Below are 20,345 nucleotides of genomic sequence, written 5' to 3' on the forward strand. Positions count from 1 at the left end.
TAAGCATACCTGTATTTAAATCAACTAATACATGATGATGTGTTATAATGGGTTAAGCCCAGCAGCAGTGGTGGAAGAAGCTTTACTGAAGTGCAACAGTGTAAAAAAGTATCAGCATCAAAATGTACTTAAAGTAGGCTACAAAAAGTACTCATTATGCAGAATGGCCCGTTTCAGAATCATATATATATTTATTATATAACTGAATTATAATTATTGCATAGTGTAATAACAATGTTTTAAGGTGATTCTTTGTCACCACCTCATCATATGCAACCCCATTCACTGCAATACTTTTCTACATTTGGTTTTAATAATACATATGTTAACATATAATATTATATATTTTTACTCATAAAGCAAACAACCAGGAAGTAAAGCCTATATCAACAAAACACAAAGGTTAAATATGTTTTTTTTACTTCACAATCCACAGTCACTCAGCTTTTAGTCAGCAGATTTTCAGATTTGAACCAGAAGTGTCCTCTCCTGGAACTGACTCCATCATCATCATTGCCATGTGTCAATGACTCTCTTTTTCTTCCACTTCCATTTCTCAGATTTCAGTTGTTTACTTTCAGATGAAACCTTTGGCATATTTATTTCATCCTGCTTTGAAACACAGCGAAACAGCTGCAGCGATTCCTCTCCGGGGGCCTCGAGCAGATCTTAAGGGACGTTTGGAGCGCCCAACAAACTAAATCATTCATAAATGTCATAAGAGTTATTTTCCTCCACTGAGGAACAAAATATAATGGGAGGAACGCACAACTTCTTTTGGTGCTCAAAGGCAGAAAATGGGAAATCTACGTTCCACAGCAGGAACAGTTCTGGTAAAGACCTCTTCAATCAGAGGTTTAATTGCCACTGAAGCATATTTCGGGGTCTTTCCCAGCTAGCACCACCTTGTGGTTGTAGCCCACAAGAAGCATGCAGCATTATATCACCAGATATTCTGATTAATTTACGCTGTGGTATTAGGAAAACATCTTTTTCTCCAGCTTTTTCCCTCAATCCTCCTCTCTTTTGGCCTTTGCACAAACAAGTGCGCACCTGTCCTGCTAATTAGTGTTTAACAGTTCAGCTAGTAGCTTTGTTCACCTTAATAAAGATAAGAGGGATTGTGCAAAGAACGACCCTGGGCAGAAATCTGTTTTCTTATCTGACAGCCTTGGTTTCACTTGTGCTTGCAGTTTTCATACTGCAAGGGGACTTTGGCATCGTATTTAAAAAAATTACATCATAAGTTGTGAAACTATACATGTGTCATATCAGAAGTGTCTTGGTCACAGTACACAGCAAAATCCAAAGTGTTAGCGGTTGGTGTTGTGTGTAAAAAAAAAAGTGTCATTTCAAAACGTGTTCAGTTTAATTCAACTATGAGAGTTAGTTCCTCTAAAGAGTGTTTAGTGTTGATTTGCTCCCAGAAATCCAACGTATCTGGGAACTTTCTTTTCGCTTCGTTTGACTCAACCGAGTATCTTTGTGTAAGTAAAAGAAATGCAGCATGTCTATTTAATAATACTGTCTATGCTGTAGTATTTCACAGGTGTGGATAATAAGTCTGATGGAGTCCTGTCTGCAGCGTGACCATAGACTGTGATCATCACAAAGTCCCATGTTAAGGTTAGCATGATTGTTGTATGCTATGTTTTGATGGGTGCATTCGTGTTCCTTTTGCACAAAAGTGTCAATGAATGTACATAATGTGCTTAACGTAAGTATACACGTTTGGATAACAGTAGTGTTTTTAAAATGAAATCAACTATTCAAGCTTTCTATGTTGGGTTCTATCTAGCACTATCCATGGTGTTAATATAATTTAAACCTTATTCAGTGTTACAAAAACACATGGATAGTGTTAACCTTTGACACTACACACTAGTGTTAGGTTCAACACTGATGTGTGTTCAATTTCAACTATTGAGAGTGTGGTTCCAACTCTGTCACAGTGTAAACTGTTTCACACTTTGAAAAGAGTTGTTTTAACTCCATCCAGAGTGGACCAATATAGACACTTTGAAAGTGCTGAATTAACACTTCCAAATGTGCTGTGTACCTTCAATCTTCCCAGCATTTACAAATGTGTTGAATTTATTCAGATATTGTGAAACCAGCTGTTGAGTAAATATAAAAAAGTAGCAGTAGTATTCCTCTTAAATAATAACTCATGGGCAACATAAGGAAAATAATCTGCAAAATAACTCCTATATTAGCAATATAATACAAGAATTACATAAATGTGTCTTTAGCTCCACCTGTTGGCGGCAAAAAAAAGTGTGGTCATTTAGAAATGAATACAATTCTAAATTAATGACATACATTTGTAGAATAGAATAGAATAGAATAGAATGACTTTAATGATCCCAGACTGGGAAATTATTTTGTAACAGCAGTAGTGGGTCAGCAAATAAAACACTTTGTACACAACATAAATAGAATCAAATATATGCATAGCGTATATATACAGTGCACAGTGTGCTATAAACAATAAACAATAATAATATATACAACAAAATATGCAACACATACTATAACAATAATAATATATACAAAACAAAAAACAAACAGTAGAGAGAGCAGAGTTCTCTGTCAGGCAGAGGTGAGAGAGTTATTATATACAGTGATGGATTGTGGCAGGAAAGATTTCCTGAATCTGTTGCTACGACAGCGAAGCTGCAGCAGCCTTCTGGAGAAGGTGCTCCGCTGTCTGACCAGTGTGAGTTGGAGAGGGTGGAGAGGATGATCCATGATGGATAACAGTTTTTTCAGTGTCCTCCTCTCCACAGCCTCCAGAGTGTCCTGTTTGCAGCCAGTCACAGAGCCAGCCTTCCTGATCAGTTTGTTGAGTCTGTTGGTGTCGCTGGCTCCAATGCTGCTTCCCCAACAAACCACAGCAAAGAAAAGTACACTGGCCACCACAGATTGATAAAAGATCTCCAACATCTTGCTGCACACGTTGAAGGCTCTCAGCTTCTTCAGGAAGTAAAGTCTGCTCATCCTCCTCTTGTAAACAGCTTCAGTGTTAGATCTCCAGTCCAGTCTGTGGTTGATGGTAACACCCAGGTACTTGTAATCCTCCACTGCCTCCACATCCTTTCCCAGAATGCACAGAGGTTGGAAAGCCGTGTTCCTCTTCTTCCTGAAATCTATCACCATCTCTCTGGTCTTGCTGATGTTCAGCCACAGGTGATTCTGTCCAGTCCACTTCACAAAGCTGTCCACCAGTGCCCTGTATTCCTCCTCCTGTCCCTCACTTATACACCCAACAACAGCCGAGTCGTCAGAAAACTTTTGCAGGTGACACGACTCAGTGTTGTATTGAAAGTCAGTGGTGTATAAGGTGAACAGGAAAGGAGACAGTACAGTCCCCTGTGGAGCTCCTGTATCACTAACCACCACATCGGACAGAACACTGCCCATACGGACAAACTGTGGCCTGCCTGTCAGGTAGTCAGTAATCCAGGAGATTATTGTGTCATCTACTCCCATCACCTGCAGCTTCTCCCCCAGTAGCAGTGGCTGAATGGTGTTAAAAGCACTAGAGAAATCAAAGAATGTGATTCTCACAGTACCTCCTCCACCATCCAGGTGCAAATGGGCTTGTTGCAGCAGGTAGATGACAGCGTCGTCAACTCCCAAGTGGGGCTGGTAAGCAAATTGCAGAGGGTCTAGCAGGGCTCTCACCTGCGGCCTCAGGTTGACCAAAACTAGTCTCTCCAGCACCTTCATGACGTAAGATGTGAGGGCCACTGGTCGATAGTCATTGAGGTCTGAGGGTGTCGACTTCTTTGGAACAGGAATTAGGCAGGAAGTCTTCCAAAGCACTGGTATTCTCTCCTGACCAAGGCTCAGGTTGTAGAGGTGTTGTAGGACAGGAGACAGCTGGCTGGCACATGTCTTCAGGATCCTGGGGCTGATACCATCAGGGCCTGCAGCCTTATGCTGGTGGAGTCTCTCCAGCTGTCTCCTAACCTGGCCTGCAGTCACAGTCATGCAAGGGAGGCTGCTGGTGTCTTCAGTGGAGGACGAGGAGGGGGAGGAGGAGGAGGCAGAGGAGGAGGAGGTTGAGGTGGAAGAGGTGAAGGAGGAAGAGGTGGAGGAGGAGAGGTGCTGCACAGGAGAGAGTATTTATTTATCACCATATACTATTTTAGGTGAGTGCCTGAAATAATAAAGTAATACAGTTTAAAATGGTGTTTAAGTGTGTGAAAACATGTAATGTGTATGCCCAAAGCTTATTGGCTTTTGCCCAGCTGCAATTTGTCTGCCTCGATATCGTCATTTGCTTGTATTTGTCAGACTTTAGAAGGTAGCGTTAGCTTCATTTTCTTTCAGTGTATTTTATTTGGTGGGACCTGCTAGTGAGGAACAGACTTTCAGGATCTCAAGCATCTTTCTGAGAAAATGAACAAACATGGACAATAGCTGCTTAAACTGACAGCTGCATACAAACAGAGCTGAGCAGTTTAACAGCAAGTCCAGGAGAACAGGTATGTGTCCAGTCACATCATCAGTTTATTGTGTTAACTGTGTGAAATGCATGGATCGATTACTGAACCTGTCTACCGAGCACAAGCCCAGGGATCCATAAAGTCAGGGGCCTTGACTCATAAAAAGTTGCAGAAAGAAAGTATACACAAAATGACCTGAAATGACCACAAAGAGACAAAAAATGACTATAGGGATGCAAAAAGACCACGAAGAAGCTAAATGACTGAAAATAGACACAAAAAGAACACATAAGACAAAAAGCAATGACAGACACACATAACAATTAACAATAGATGGAAAATGACTACAGTAAGAAACAAAACGACACAGAACCATTAAATAATTAAAAAAAAGATGCAAAACTATCACAAAACAACTACAAATGGACGTGAAATGACCAAAAAGACACTCAAATGACTACAAAACCACTAGAAGTCGACTCTTGAATGATGGTATCTTTTTCCTATGTAGACAAGTCCGTGGCCCTGACATGTCTCTGCCCAGGGACCCGTTGTTTCAGAATACGTCCATTGTGAAATGTGGAACATGTCAAGTTATCCCCAAAACCGGTCTCATCCAGAGTTAGAAGTTACTTTACAGAGAGTTGTGGAGGCACAGTGAAATCCTTAGTGAGCAGTCCTGGAAGTGCTTCCCTCAGAATGACCTACCTGGCCTTCACACTCCTCCCAAGTGTCAAGAAAACGCAGAAGACTTGACAGTTGGGTCTCCAGGAGCACTTTGCTTTATTGAATCTGTCAGACCTGTCATGTTTGGACAGGATGGCAAAGTACAGCAGATATTCTGTTCAAGGACAAAACTTTCCTTAGGCAGCTCACCTCACAACCTGCCCTCCCCAGACAGGAGTAGGACCGAGCTGGCCTGGTTACAGACAAATCTGTCTGGACACACTTGGGGGCACCTGTTAAAAATGCCAGTGGTTTGCCCCTGCTATTAAAAGTGTCCAGCAGGTGGCACTGAGACATCATTTCTGCACATTGTGAGGTTTGAAACTGAGGGGTAAAGCCTCAGACCAAAAGTATATATGGACATACTTTCAGCCATATATTCCAATAAATACTCCACATGAATCAACACACCTGTAGTGTTCCTTCAGCTGTGCCCTGGTTTCTGAACCAAGTAAGAAACAAGTATTACCTAGTACTAGTAGTACCTATTTTGTATTTATCCTTCACAACTTTGTGCCAAGGCTTGTCAAATCCAGTTGTGTTGTATTACCTTTTTATTTTTGTTAAATCCATCTATCCAGCCATCTAGAGCTGCAACATTTAGTCCATTAATCGGATGGTTGTCCACTCTTTAATTAATCAGCAGATATTTTTGATAATCTTTTTGAGCTATTTTTAAAAGAAAAAAAATCTAAATGATCTGGTTTTAGCTTCTTAAATGTGAATATTTTTCTCTGGTGTCTTTCCTCCTCTGTTACAGTAAGTGGGATCTTTTTGAGTTGTGGACAAAACGAGACATTTGAGGACGTCATTTTAGGCTTTGAGAAAGACTGATCCCATATATCAAATATCAAAATATTGTTATTCACAGCGTCGTCATCTAAATTGATAATAACAAGCACTAACTAACAAAAAAACTTCAGAAAATCTGATGTGAAATATTATGAGTTTATATTTTGCACTTAAGTTCTTAATAAAAGGAGAAAATACCCAATACTTTTTCATTTGTTACGTATTAAATCCACACAGCTTACAAAAATAGAGTTTACCATGTGGATATTTCATTTAGACGATTTTTTTACTGAACTACCCAAAATCATGCGATATCATGCTAAATATGTCGTTACCGAGAAGTGAAATATTTGGATCGATGATTTTGGCCAACCCCGACAGAAAGATTCCTCAATAATGAAAAGAATCATCAGTTGCAGCCCTGCAGTCATCTACCCTAAGGCCCAGGTTCAGTCCCTGACCAATAAACCTCTTTTTCTTTTCATCCTCCATCAAATCAAAGCAGCATTTCTCTCCTGCCTGTCCTTTGATCTACAGCACAGCATTGACTTCTCTCTTTTCAAACACTGAACCGAGTCTTTCAACGCCTCTTGTGTCAGAGCACCGTAAAATAGATCTGTGTGTCTCTGCATCCTGCTCCTCTACATTCACATTGTTCTGTTAATATCCCAAGTCTGTGGTGCATGTTCACAAATACCTATTTAATATTAGAGATGCACTGATCTAGTTTTTTCCAATCCAATACTGATACCTGGGCTGAGCGTATCGGCCGATACTGTTCCGATCCTACTGTTGAATGAATGAAGCGTATACCTGTCCATGTGAGTGAAGGCATCAGGCTTGACATAAACATTTAGCCTTGTTAGAAAAAGGTAACAAAAAAACACGGATATAAAGTACTTGATATTATTTATTAACAAATAACAAAGTGTACATTAGCAGCAAAAAAATAACACTTCCATGTAAAGTGCTCTGCAAACACATATTTTAAAATGGAAGATAAAATATAGCAGCTGCCTGAAACCCAGCAAACAATGGCTTGATTAACTTGCTGTGTATGATATTAATAAAGAAGAAATGACTGCAGCAACTAATTAGTCGGCATCAGAGCCGAAATCCGTTCCAGGTATGGGATCGGTGCATTTAATATGAAACTATGATATCCCTGTTTTACACAGCACAGCACAGCACTATAACAGCAATGATGGCTTTGTACTTTTAAGTGTCCAGGGTTTTAGAACGGCATTGGTCATTAGTCTTAGGCTAAAACCTACCTACCTCTAAACATTTTGACACCAAAAATAAATCCTGTACCTTTCTGTATTCTTTATTTTTCACATTTGAATAAATCCTACTTCTTCACGAAGGTCTAATTGCTTTTTGTTTTCACAGTGACAAGAAACCTATTGTGACAGAGAAATCCAACTCTATTTATGCACTCAGCTTTAAGTATGTTTCAAAAAATACTGGACATACCAATGATGTGTTGGCTACAACTAAATAAAAGATGAATGAATAACCAGACAAACAGTAACAATGGTGGCCACTTGGTGGTGCAGGTGCATGTCCAGTATATTTTAAAAACAACCTGCAGCTTTTACTTGGATTTTTCCTTCTGAAACAAGTCTTGCTTTGGGTTTTGTGTTAAACAGAAATTGGGGAAGTCTACCTGTTTACTTGTTGTTGATTATGGTGATGTGCACATAGATGCCTCTGCTCCCTGTCTTCACATGAAGGATAGTGTGTGTGTGTGTGTGTGTGTGTGTGTGTGTGTGTGTGTGTGTGTGTGTGTGTGTGTGTGTGTGTGTGTGTGTGTGTGTGTGTGTGTGTGTGTGTGTGTGTGTGTGTGTGTGTGTGTGTGTGTGTGTGTGTGTGTGTGTGTGTGTGTGTGTGTGTGTGTGTCTCATGGGGCTCTGCGTTTTATAACTGTGGATCTCTCATTCACTATTTTGTTGTCTAACTCAAAAGTGTATTGGATGGGAAGATACTGTTAATGATGATAACACTGGGGGCAGCAGCAACATCTGTAAGTCTAAAGAAGCTCTAACATCACCTTTGGAGCTCCTGTTACACATTCACAAACAAGATCAAATGTACGCACACTGTGAAGACATTGCATGCTTGCAGACTGTTTTCCAAATGACTGTTGGGAAAGCAACAAAGCACCCAGACTACTCCCACACACTGGCAGCTGCTGCTTCATGCCACCACTGAACCATTTCACCTATAATTCAGTTCCAGAGCAGTTTATCTCAGAGCTGTGGTCAGTCTTTTCTCCACACACACTCTGAGCTCTACTCCAAATGTTATTGTTGTCGTCTCTGGGAATGGATTGGTATAATTCATCTTAGTAAGATATGAACAGTTAGGTATGTGGTGCTCTCAGAGAGCAGAAAAAATGAATAAATCATGCAAATGTAAACCGAATTTACCCTTCAATACAGTCTAAACGTTCCTCAGTAGTGTGGCGCTTTTACTCTGAGGAGATTCCCATCATGTGTTAACGTCTTAAAATGATGTTTTCCTGTAGAGTGTAAATGTGTCTGTAAGATCTTTATGACTTTGTTAAGTTCACCAGCAGGGGCCAGCAGGTAAAACAGAAAATCCCTGAGTGGGCTTCCTGTGTTTCAGATGTCTCCAGCTGTCTGCAGAATATATCTTTCCTCTCCCTGAACTTCGCACACAATCTCAGCTATAAATATTGACACTGCGTACCGTGCTAGGAAGCGGTAGCCTTCATGAATTGAATCCTTGTTCCATATTTATTTGTTCTCATTTATTTTTAGTAACTGAAGCTAGAAATGGATGTGTTGCCGGTTAAGGTGTGTCACCGAATGCAAGAGGCTATTTCCACGCTGTGTTGCTGCAATCATCTCTACACAAACACCTCCTGAACCTGGGCACGGACTAGAACAGTTTACATAATCAAGAGGATGATGAGGCAGCAATATGCATGTCAATTTTGTAAAGCCCAGCATTACAACCAGTGTTTCACGGGGCTTTAACGCAAACATCAGTGGAGGAAAAAGCAGAAATGAGGAAAGGCCTTTACACACCAGGGACCAAACAAAAAAATATCTAAATGAAAATATGGAATATTCGTTAAAATTCAAACTTTTCACACAAAGACTGTCAGGATTGTGTGTTCTGTACATTCTACCGCAAATTAAAGATTTGCACTGTCACACAATCCTGAATTGGCCATGTGAATATAAATATAGGATTTTAAGGTTGGTTGTTTAAAAATAAACAATAAATCATCAATAAAATAATTAGCTAAATAGTACTGCATGTTCAATATTTGTCAATTAAATTAAAGAAAAAAAAATAGCTTCATGACAACATGTCTAAATCACCCCAAGCATCTTTTTCTGAATTATAGGAAATGTATACATATATTGGAAAACATATATAGATACCCATGTCTGTGAAAGGCCGGTGTATATCTGGTTCTATAGTTTAGCTTTCATAACGACTGCATGTTTTCCCTGACACACATAATGTTCACAGCATAACCTTAGCTAATGCAGTTGGAAATGAATTGTGCTCTGTACTTTGCATTACGTTGGTAAGTATGTTTACACCTCTGTTGTATGCTGCTCATCATCACAAAAAAGTTCCCCTGATGTTCTCTTTAAATCTGTGTCTTTGTAATCTTTGCTGACCAAAAAGGGCATTATGTTGCAAGATCAAATGGATAAATGGATCAATACACGTTTCTGTTGTTGTGTGACAGTATGAAAAACTGAATTATGACACTGGCCACTAGCCGATGTCTGAGAAAATGTATTGATCACATGAGCAAAAACCATTATTGTTTTGATTGGCTTGTTTTTATTTTTGGCATCCCAAATGTGCAGAAATGAATGCGGGGGAAAAAATCAAAAGGTTTTGGATCCCGTGTGGATAAGCTCATACTCATAGAGATAAATGGGTGTGAATTGTTGAATATGGCTCAGTGGTTAGAGCAGCTGCCCTGAATGTCCTCGAGGCAGTGGCTGTGGGTTCAACTCTGACCTCCAGCCCTTTGCTGCATGTCCCCCCCTCCCATTTCCTGTCTGTCCTGTATAATAAAGTCTTGAGAATCTGCCAAAAAATAATCTTAAAATAAATAAATGATACACCCACAGGGCGTTTTGAGGGGTACAGAATGAAAGTAACCTATTGATTTGCCATAAAAAACATATATTTAGTCAGAATTAATATATATATATACATTTTTGTTACGGGTTTCACAATGACTTTCTGTCACGTTCTGTTTCCATTGTAGCAGCCAATAGCATTGGGCATTGCGCGTTGCCAGGGTTGTCTGTTGTTGGGTGCAGCTACTGTAGGCTGGCACTGGGTGAAATGGAGTTTGCCAATCCAGCAGCTGAGTGAGCGGAGACGGGCAAAAACCAGGGTCAATAAAGGCCAAGCATTCACTCCATGGACCGAGAGAAAGGAGAGAAACGCCATTAAAACGCACGCCCAAATGGCTACGTTTCTCCTTGATTGCTAACTTTCACTTTCACTTTACTTAGTTGTAACGGCTAACGCTAACGGCTAACGCTAATGGCTAACGCTAACAGCTACTGGGCCGGTTCTGACCAACCTGGCAAGCCGAGTGGTGGAATTATCTTTTGTTGTTGCGACTACGATCTTGAGACACTAGATGGCGGTGTTCTGCTCATTCTCCATATTCAACCTTGATGTGATGTATTTGCATTAATTATTTGTATCTGGTCTGATGAGACTTGGTAATAATTCAGAGAGATCCCTCCTCCTATTATTATGGCATGTATTGGACCTGTCCTCTTTCAGCACTTTAATTTCAGGTGTGACATGTGAAGCTGCACATTTAAGACATTTGTCATCAGAGCAACAGTTTTGATACAACGTGATGTTGTACAGACAGTTATTTCTACCTCTGCTGATCCATTTGTCAGCGCAGCTGTTGTGATGAGTAGGTGTGAATGAGCGTCTGGACGATCTGTGCTTTTCTTTTGTCGCTGTCGACATGGCAGTGACCTCGACCCCGTGTACGTCAGGAGATGACCTTTGGTCAGGACGATGTCCTTATCGTCGGATCTAGGTGTTCCTGTGGCAACACTGTGGGATTTTCACACATCGAGCTGGAATGTCTGGAATTCCAGGTGTCATTTTAGGAAAAACATTTTGGCTGAAGTTATGCATGTTGGAGGAGCCCTGCCTATGTGTGTGTGTGTGTGTGTGTGTGTGTGTGTGTGTCCTAATGTATCTGCTTACATCTGCCTCTAGCTCACATTAATTGTATAAATTAATGTAATATGCACATGCACAGATGACTGACACAATCCATTCTTAAGAAAACTCTCTTTTTCTGGTAAGTTTACATTTTGTGGTTTTCAATCTGTTCTGGGACCTTTTTAGACTTTTGGTGTGTGGAATTTTGGTAATTACCACATTTAGTCTCTGGCTTGGCTAAATCATGTCACAGTTTGTTCTTGAGGATATATACAGACCACTCAGGGCAATTTAAGCTGTATATTAGATCACATAACAGCTGTGTACCTGTAGTCTTTTTCTCTGGAGTTTTGCAAGAGCGATTTCAGAGGAAATGACCAGCTTAGTGGTGACATTTTGCTGCTGTTCATTATGTTATGTAAATGTTAAGAAAAAATTCCATCCTTTCCGTTAATTAAAAGCTCTGTGACTGAGTTGTTTAGCTGAACATATTCCACCTCTCAGGCCACTGCCAGGATTCCTAAAGTGCAAATAGCTAGTGGTCATTTATTTAACAAATAAGAAGTAGGGCTTTGACTCAGAACTGCTATATCCGAATGTAATTTGAATATTTAAAAAATGAATGATATTTGAGTGAATATAAGGCATCCCTTAATATTCAAACCTGTTAAGGATATTATTTTGTGTAGATTTGTTTGTGTAAAGGTTGCTTTCAATTGAGATTCCGAGGCTTTTTCACACCTGGTGAAGTTGTGAATTGCAAGCTCATTAGCGAGGCTATTATTGGTCCTCTGGGCTCCTGTAGGTGACGTTGGCATCAGTCTGGATTGGGGGTGTTTCACTCAGCATTGAAAATGATGCTTATTATCTGGGCAACATTCTCTAACAGCAGTCAATTGGTGGATTTGTTGTAATGTAACATTAAATAGGAGATGACTTACTCTGTGCTCAAAGTGATGCTCGGAGCTCCAGCGGTTGTAGCAGAATCCCGTGAATAATTCCTGAATAACTGAGGTTTTTTTCATTGGTTGTTGCGTTAAATCTTACCCAGATACAACAGTGCTAGTTTCTGTCTATTGTCTATTCTTTAGCCCCCTTCTTTTTTTTAAATTAGCTGGCCGCTAAGCGCGGCTCTGCATTCCTGCCGTCTCCATAGTGAGAGTGGCGCTGCTGTGCTGTGGCCAGTGACATTTTGGGCACTGTTGCATATTATACATGTTTTTTCCGTGGGAGAAATACAATGTGTGACGGGAGTGGGTGACCAAAGACCAGAAAGAGGCCTGTACTTTTAATAAAAAAACAGTTGTGACAGTGTGTTTTTCTTCAGAAAACATCATTGCCTATTGACATTGATACACTTCCCTCTGGTGGACAGAACATATACAACTTAATTTTAAAACCAATATAGGTCTTACTTAAGGCATTTAATGGTCAAAATATTATTAATTAACATTCAAATTTATTTGAATATTAATAAAAAAACAAATTTCAAATATGATTTTTGGGCAAAAGTCACAGCCCTAATGAGAAGTCAACAGACATTATCTACAGTGCTGACTGTGTCATTGTGTCTGTAAGAGGAAAGAGATTTGAGCTGAGGTGTGCTGTAAGGGATACATGAAGAAAGAAGGAAGAGAAGCAGACAGAACAGACACAGTGCAGTTTCAGTGTTTATTGTGTTTTGAATGGTTGTCCAGCTCTGTCTGTGACCTCTACAGGGCGTGCTGGTGATCCAGTGATGCCCGTCATTACATTTCCTCTCTTCCTTACTGGAATAATGAGTCATTGTAACTCAGTCAGTACATCAACATCATGAGCAGACTACAACTCACACGTGCTTTCTAAATCAAGGCTGCAAAGCTGGACCAGTGGAATACATTTTATATTTCTGACTGTTCCAGCAGTCACAGCAAATCTGCCCTCTTCACTGACAGAATACACACAGTTCTGTCACAGCTAACCTGCCAATGACTGGAAAACTTGCAGCAACACATGGTGCCAAAACCTCAGACACCATTTACTAAGTGGACCTCTTGGAGCTGCTCTGCATGTTATGCCTGTGTCTAATATTGTCCTGGGAAACGATTTGGGTATTTTTTGTGGCTGTTAGAGCCTACAGTCCGTCTCTGAGTCACATTCAAATGAGTCGCAGCTAGTTGGCACCACCCAAACCCACAAACTGGCAAACTGGAATATTGTCTGGATTTGCTGAGGTCACCAAATGTTGGGGTTTCAGACATTTATTGAAAAACATGAGCATTAGCAGGATGCTATTTTTTTGTTAAAATTGATATTAAGCTTGCTAGCAACATTTGCACCAAAAATGTCTGTGTGTTTGTGTTCAGCTGAGCCTTTGACTGAACTCAGCACAGAATCCTGTCCTGTCTCATATATCCTCAATTCCTTACACTTAAGGCTCAAATTCTTCTTTCCGTCAATTTAGGCCGCCCCGGGCAAATTAGCCTTGACTTGGGTTTTTCCATAGACTGTATACGCAGTTAATCTCCACCAGATGGATTGATTCTCATTTGCAGAGCATATCCATCTGGGAACTTTTGTTTGGAGATCTTTTGGGAAGGGGCCAAATTAGTAAACAACATGAGGGTAAAGGATATTTGCTGTTTGTGTAACATGAATTTAGTGGTAAAAATCCCAATTTCAGGTGCCCGGTCCATATTCTAACAGAAGGATCCAAGAGACGAAGCACTGGCGAGTGGCTTGCTCAATAGCTCAGAGATCAGGATGGTCTCACAAGGCTAATATGCAGTTGCCCTTACCTCTAAAATTTTCTTCAAGTTCTGTCTGAACTGAACCTAAAGCCATGCCAGTGGCTGTGTATGGCTGCACTAAGCACCAGCATGCTAACATGCTCACAATGATAATGGTGTTTATCAGGTGCAATGTTCTTTTTGAGCTAAAAGAGATCCAAATGAAAATAGAAAAACAAATACCATCATCTTAGTCCAGCTTGTTAGCATGCTTACATTTACTATGCTAATTAGAGCTAAACGCAAAGTCCAGCTGAGTCTAATGGAAATGTCATTTGTTTAGCAGTTTGTAAACCAAAGTATTGGACAAATAATGTCACCTGGTGGTGGCGCTAGATAAAAAGTGAGGATCACAAATATATTATAATTCATCCTTGCGGGGAACATGAATGTCTGTACCAAGCGCCATGGCAACCCATCCCATAGTTGAGACGTGGCACTAAAAAACACAAACGTCACCTCCTCTTCACGCTAGAGGAAAAGTCAGGCTCATTAGGAAAAGTCATTAGTAGGCTGTACATCATCTCGGAACCACAAATGCCAAAAGTACATTTATTGTCAATCCATCCAATATTTGTTGAGATATTTCAGACCAAAGTGGTGGACAGACAGACAGACAGACAGACAGAAAGACAGACAGACAGACAGACAGACAGACAGACAGACAGACAGACAGACAGACAGACAGACAGACAGACAGAAAGACAGACACTGGATATTCACTCAGCACTTGTTAATGTCTTACTTAACTGTGAAACTAATCTTAACAAATTGTATATATCAAAATAACAGAACCGCAAGGTTTCACATCTGTAAATGTGATTTTAGTTCTGCATACCTGTAGCACAATGTCAGTTGCCAGTTTCATTACAACAGTCTGAGTCTACGGTGCATTTTGTTCTGCTTCCACTGAGGCATTTTTGGGATGTTGGACAACTTTTCTGAACATGTGTTAGACATTTTTTGTTCCGCAGTGACAGATTTGGTAGAATGATTTTCCGTCAGATCAATGCATTCTTTTCTAACATTTACAAGACAGATAATATTTTCATTACTTTGCCCTGCAGGTTTTGCATTCGCAAATCAACAAGGAATCCTTTTCCTGCATACCATCACATACCAAAACAATATTCACCCAAACTGAATGAGAGTCATTGTACAGGATTTTTGGGGTTCCTTCAAACGTCTCCACTGTCAGTGATACTTTACTGTCTGGGAGCTCTCCAACATCTGTGTGCTCTGGAAAAAAGGGTTCTCTGCCTCTCTTGGTTTGAATTGGCACATGCTGTATGATTTTACTATGACTGATACTGGCTGTAGTTGATGTTATGACTTGGCTACATCTTTTTCACACAGTAGTTGTTCATAAATCAAGTATAATGAAGCTGCACTTACAGTCTATTCACACAGTATGTGCTACTAAGTACATTTTAGATCATTCAAGAGCTTGCATTCAGAATTTTATATTCCCAGACACATTTCAAAGTATGTGAAAACGTTTCTGTTGTGAATAATGTTTTGTTTAATATAATTTTTCCGCATAGAAAGTAAAAAGAAACTCAGAGAAGCACATCTACTTTCTCCCTCATGGAGAAATTTTGGTTCTGGCCCACTACTGCTCTTGCTTCTGTTGGCATAAGTTTGAGAGTCTTTAGTGACGTCATTTTTCTTTGATGATTCTAGTTTCAACATAAGGTGAAAGAGAAGCAATCAATCTGCCCATCAAGATGGCTAGACACATCGGTGAGAATCAGCCATAGGCCTACATGCTTGAGCCGGCTTCAGACAGGAGGTCACGGGGCAGTGGAGCGCCTTGGGCGGATGCCCGACTCGCAGAGTGCAGCAGGTGGATGGATTGGAATGCAGCCCAGGCTGGCCTCCCATGCAGCTGACATTATCAATCTGAAAATAAATGACAGTTTCGGCATCCTGAACCCAGACTCAGATGAAGAGTTTCTTGTCCACTGTAATCGGCGACTAATAGAGGTTTCAGGATTGTTTGCCATTGTTGTTGCAAAGTTGTTCCCCCATGGATTTCACATTTTGGACAGCGATTTGCTGACAATTTGTGATGTTCCAATTGTAGCTTTCCTGGGATACATTTGAATCTCAGATTTGAGGGAAGTTCACAGACATTTCCCTCTTCTGCAGAGGAATGTGAAAACACCTCAAGTGACAAACTCCAGTATGGTCAATGTTGGACATTTTAAGATATAGACATCACATTTTGAGTATTTAAGTATTTTTTATATACAGTTGTGTGAGATCCTCTTCCAAACTAGTCAGTGTTCCAGCAGAGCCATTAAAGTGCAATCTTTCCAGCCTCTGTCATTCTTAGGGAGCATGGAAAACACATGGAGCGGTCGCCAGGACAGCATAGTTTTCAAAGAAAGCTCAATTTGAGGCCTCTACACTTGCTGGCCACCTGGAGCCCACCTGCTAGGACATGCATACTTTCCTCCTCTCTATCTTTCTGTCTGTCTCCTTCTATTTATACCTCATCGCTGGATGTCTCCGCTGCCCACCCAGCTCAGTGAGAAATGTCTGATGTTGAATTTCAGGAATCTAGTGTTACTTTTGACTGAATCCCTTAACCATGAATGGCTTACTTTCTGTTTCAGTGACTGCAGTCTCCTTGCTATAGTGTTTGGATTCAGGCATATTGTGGCTATGACAGGACACTTGTAATATGCTGTATGTACGTAGTTGTGCTGTAAAATAAATATTTCTGTAGTATCTTATTTTTTTAAGGTTTTAGCCACACAAGCTGCTCTAGGGAGTGCAGTGTCAGTCTGTCAGTCACTTCACTAAGTAGGTGGACTGAAACATACAATAATGAATGGATTGCTTAATTGAATTGAATTGCCATTAAATTTGATGCATATATTCATGGTCCCTAGAGGATAAATCCATGTAACTTTGGTAATCTTCACTCACTCCTCACTCATCACTCATCTTCAACCGCTTATCTGGCGTTGGGATGTGAGGGCAGCAGCCTTAGCAGGGGACCCGTAACTTCCCTTTCCTGGGCCACCTTAACCATCTCTAACTGGGGAATCCAGAGGCGTTCCCAGACCAGTGTGGATATAATCTCTCCACCTAGTCCTGGGTCTTCCCCGAGGCCTCCTCCCAGCTGGACGTGCCTGGAACACCTGGAGGCGCCCAGGGGGCATCCTTACTAGATGCCCAAACCACCTCAACTGGCTCCTTTCAATGTAAAGGAGCAGCGGTTCTACTCTGAGTTCCTCACAGATGGCTGAACTTCTCACCCTCTCTCTAAGGGAGACTCCAGCCACCCTCCTGAGAAAACCCTTTTCGGCTGCTTGTACCCGCAACCTCGTTCTTCCGGTCATGACCCAGCTTTTAATGACCATAGGTCAGGGTCGGAACAAAGATTGACTGGAAGATCGAGAGCTTTGCCTTTGGCTCAGCTCTCTTTTCGTCACAATGGTGTGGTAGAGCGACTGCAATACCGCCCCCGCTGCTTTGATTCTCCGGTCAAACTCATTCTTCATTGTCCTCTCACTCGTGAACAAGATCCTGAGGTACTTGAACTCCTTCCCTTGGGGTAAGGACTCATTCCTTATCTGGAGTAAGCAATCCACCGGTTTCCTGCTGAGAGCCATGGCCTCAGATTTAGAGGTGCTGATCCTCATCCCAGCCGTTTCACACTCAGCTGCGAACCGATCCAGAGAGTGCTGAGGGTCACTGACTGACGCTACCATCAGGACCACATCATCTGCAAAAAGCAGAGACGAGGTCCTGAGCCCACTGAACTGCAACCCCTCCCCACCAATACTACGCCTCCATATCATGTTCATGAAAATTACCAACCCCCACCGAGAAAGAATGCAGAGGATCCGGCACAGCTCTCGCTTTGAGTGTAAAGAGATTGGATGGCCCACAGAAGGGACCCCCTCACCCCATACTCCAGCAACACCTCCCACAGTATCTCCCGGGGGACCCGGTCATATGCCTTCTTCAGATCCCCAAAGCACATGTAGACTTGATGGGCATACTCCCAGGCCCTCTCCAGGATCCTTGCGAGGATGAAGAGCTGGTCCGTTGTTCCACGTCCAGGACGGAATATGCATTGTTCCTCTTCAATCTGAGGTTCGACTATAGAACAAACCCTCCTTTCTAGCACCTTTGAGTAGACTTTACCAGGGAGGCTGAGTAGTGTGATACCCCTGTAATGTGCACACACCCTCTGGTCCCCCTTTTTAAACAGGGGAACCACCACCCCGGTCTGCCACTCCCTTGGCACTGTCCAATACTTCCACACAATGTTGAAGAGACGTGTCAACCAAGACAGCCCCTCCCAAACCAAAACATTCAGCATTTCAGGACGAATCTCATCAATCCCTGGGGCTTTGCCACTGTGGATTCGTTTGACTACCTCAGTGACTACTACCAGAGATATTGACAGTGATCCCCCATCAGCCTCCAGCTCTGCCACTACAGAAGTTATGTTAGTTGGAGTAAGGAGCCCCTTAAAGTGCTCCTTCCACCGCCTCATCAGGTGAGGTCACCAGCGTCCTGTCATTACTGTAAACAGCTTGGATGGTTCCCCAGTTCCCCCTCCTGAGGTGTCGAATGGTTTTTCAGAAGCACCTTGGTGCCGCACGAAAGTCCTTCTCCATGACTTCTCTGAACCCCTCCTACACCCGCTGCTTTGCCTCTGACATGACAGAGGCTTCAGCCCTTCTGGCCCGTTGGTACCTTGCAATTGCCTCTGGAGTCTACTGGGATAACATATCCTGGAAGGACTCCTTCTCCAGTCAGAAAGCTTCCCTGACCATCAGTGTCCCCTACCACCCGCAGGCGTAAGGCGGCGACCCTCTCATGCACTGGGGTAAACTCCAACACTGCGGCGCTCAGCCGGCGGTTTGTGAGTATCCTCACACCGGCTGGTGCCTCACACCCTGGGCAACTCCAGAGTTGGATGTCTAGATTCTAGATCCAGGAGTATGGTTCCAGAACCGAGACTGTGTGTGGAGGTAAGCCCCACCAGATCTAACTGGTAGCACTCGACCTCCCGCATAAGCTCCGGCTCCTTCCCTCAAAGAGAGGTGACATTCCACGTCCTCAGAGCCAGCCTCTGCTGCTCATGTCTGGTCCATCGAGGCCCCTTACCTTCACTGCCACCAGTGCAGCAGTGCACCCGACCCCCTGTGAGTGGTGGGCCCACAGGATGGAGAGGGGGGAGGTGCCACATCACTTTTTTGGGCTGTGCCCGGCTGGGCTCCATGGCAAACCCGTTCTAACTTCCAGCCCTTCCAGCTGGTCAAAAATGTCTCTCATCCGGTACAACATCTACTTGGACTGGAGCAAAAGTTGGTACAGATATTCATGGTTCCCAAATGATGTATCTCATTGACTTAGGTGATCCTCTGAGTTTACCTCTAGTGCCACCATGAGGTTGACATTTGTGGTTTTGAGTGAAATGTCTCCACAACTATTGGATGGATACCTGTTGCCCCTTTGGTGGTCTTCTTTGAGCTCCATGAGGTCAAAAATCTTCCAGTAATGGTTAATGGCTAAACACCTGCGCTCTCCATCTTAGAGACATGCTTGTCTTTTGATGCAGGAGGTTTATCCACTATTAAAATAATATTTTTTCTTGCTGAATTTTCAAGTGGTTTGGTTTGTTCAACACATTCATAGCTGTACAGTATTGAAAAACAACTTCTTAATTGTAAAATGTCATTCCCTCTTGCTTAGTTTTTGCATTTCTTTCATTAGAACATCCAAAAGTAGCACAAAGCTTTTTCTTTGAGTCTTTACATACACTCTATGTCCAGAACGGGTCTGAACCACGTCCCAAGATGGGGGTGGCTGAGGTGCATCTTTGTCTTAGTCTGGCATAGTCACACAACACAGATGCTGAATGGGTTAAAAGGCTGTTTACTCTGTATATCAGTCTCATTGTTCGCACTTCTGCCTCTGGTTTAACTATTAGCCTAAGTAATGAAGCAGCTCTGGTGTGGTAGAAAAAAAGGACCTTGATTATGTTCCTGATTCCCCTGGTTACACAACATTGTTTTCTTTTTCCAAAGTGGTGTGATTATATGTGATTTTACAAGCATGGATGACTGTGATGTTATGTTTTTTGTTTAACTCTGTCCTAGTACACGTGTTGGATCATTTGTGTTGTAAAAGGCATATTTATTCAAGTACAGACATCATCTAGCTATTCTAAGCTTCTTCTAAGTGTTACAAGTTTTCCACATCAGCTATGTTATGTCTAATGACAAGATTTGTTTTTGTGGCCTTTGAGAAGTGTGTTTGCTTTCAGGCTTCAGAGGAAAGCTTCTCTCACAATAGAAGAGATCATGATGATTCAAGTTCAGACAAACCTCAGACATGCCGCTCTTACACCATGGAAACCAGAGGGAAG

This window comes from Echiichthys vipera, assembly GCF_963691815.1.
Source record: "Echiichthys vipera genome assembly, chromosome: 9".
NCBI lineage: Eukaryota > Metazoa > Chordata > Actinopteri > Perciformes > Trachinidae > Echiichthys > Echiichthys vipera.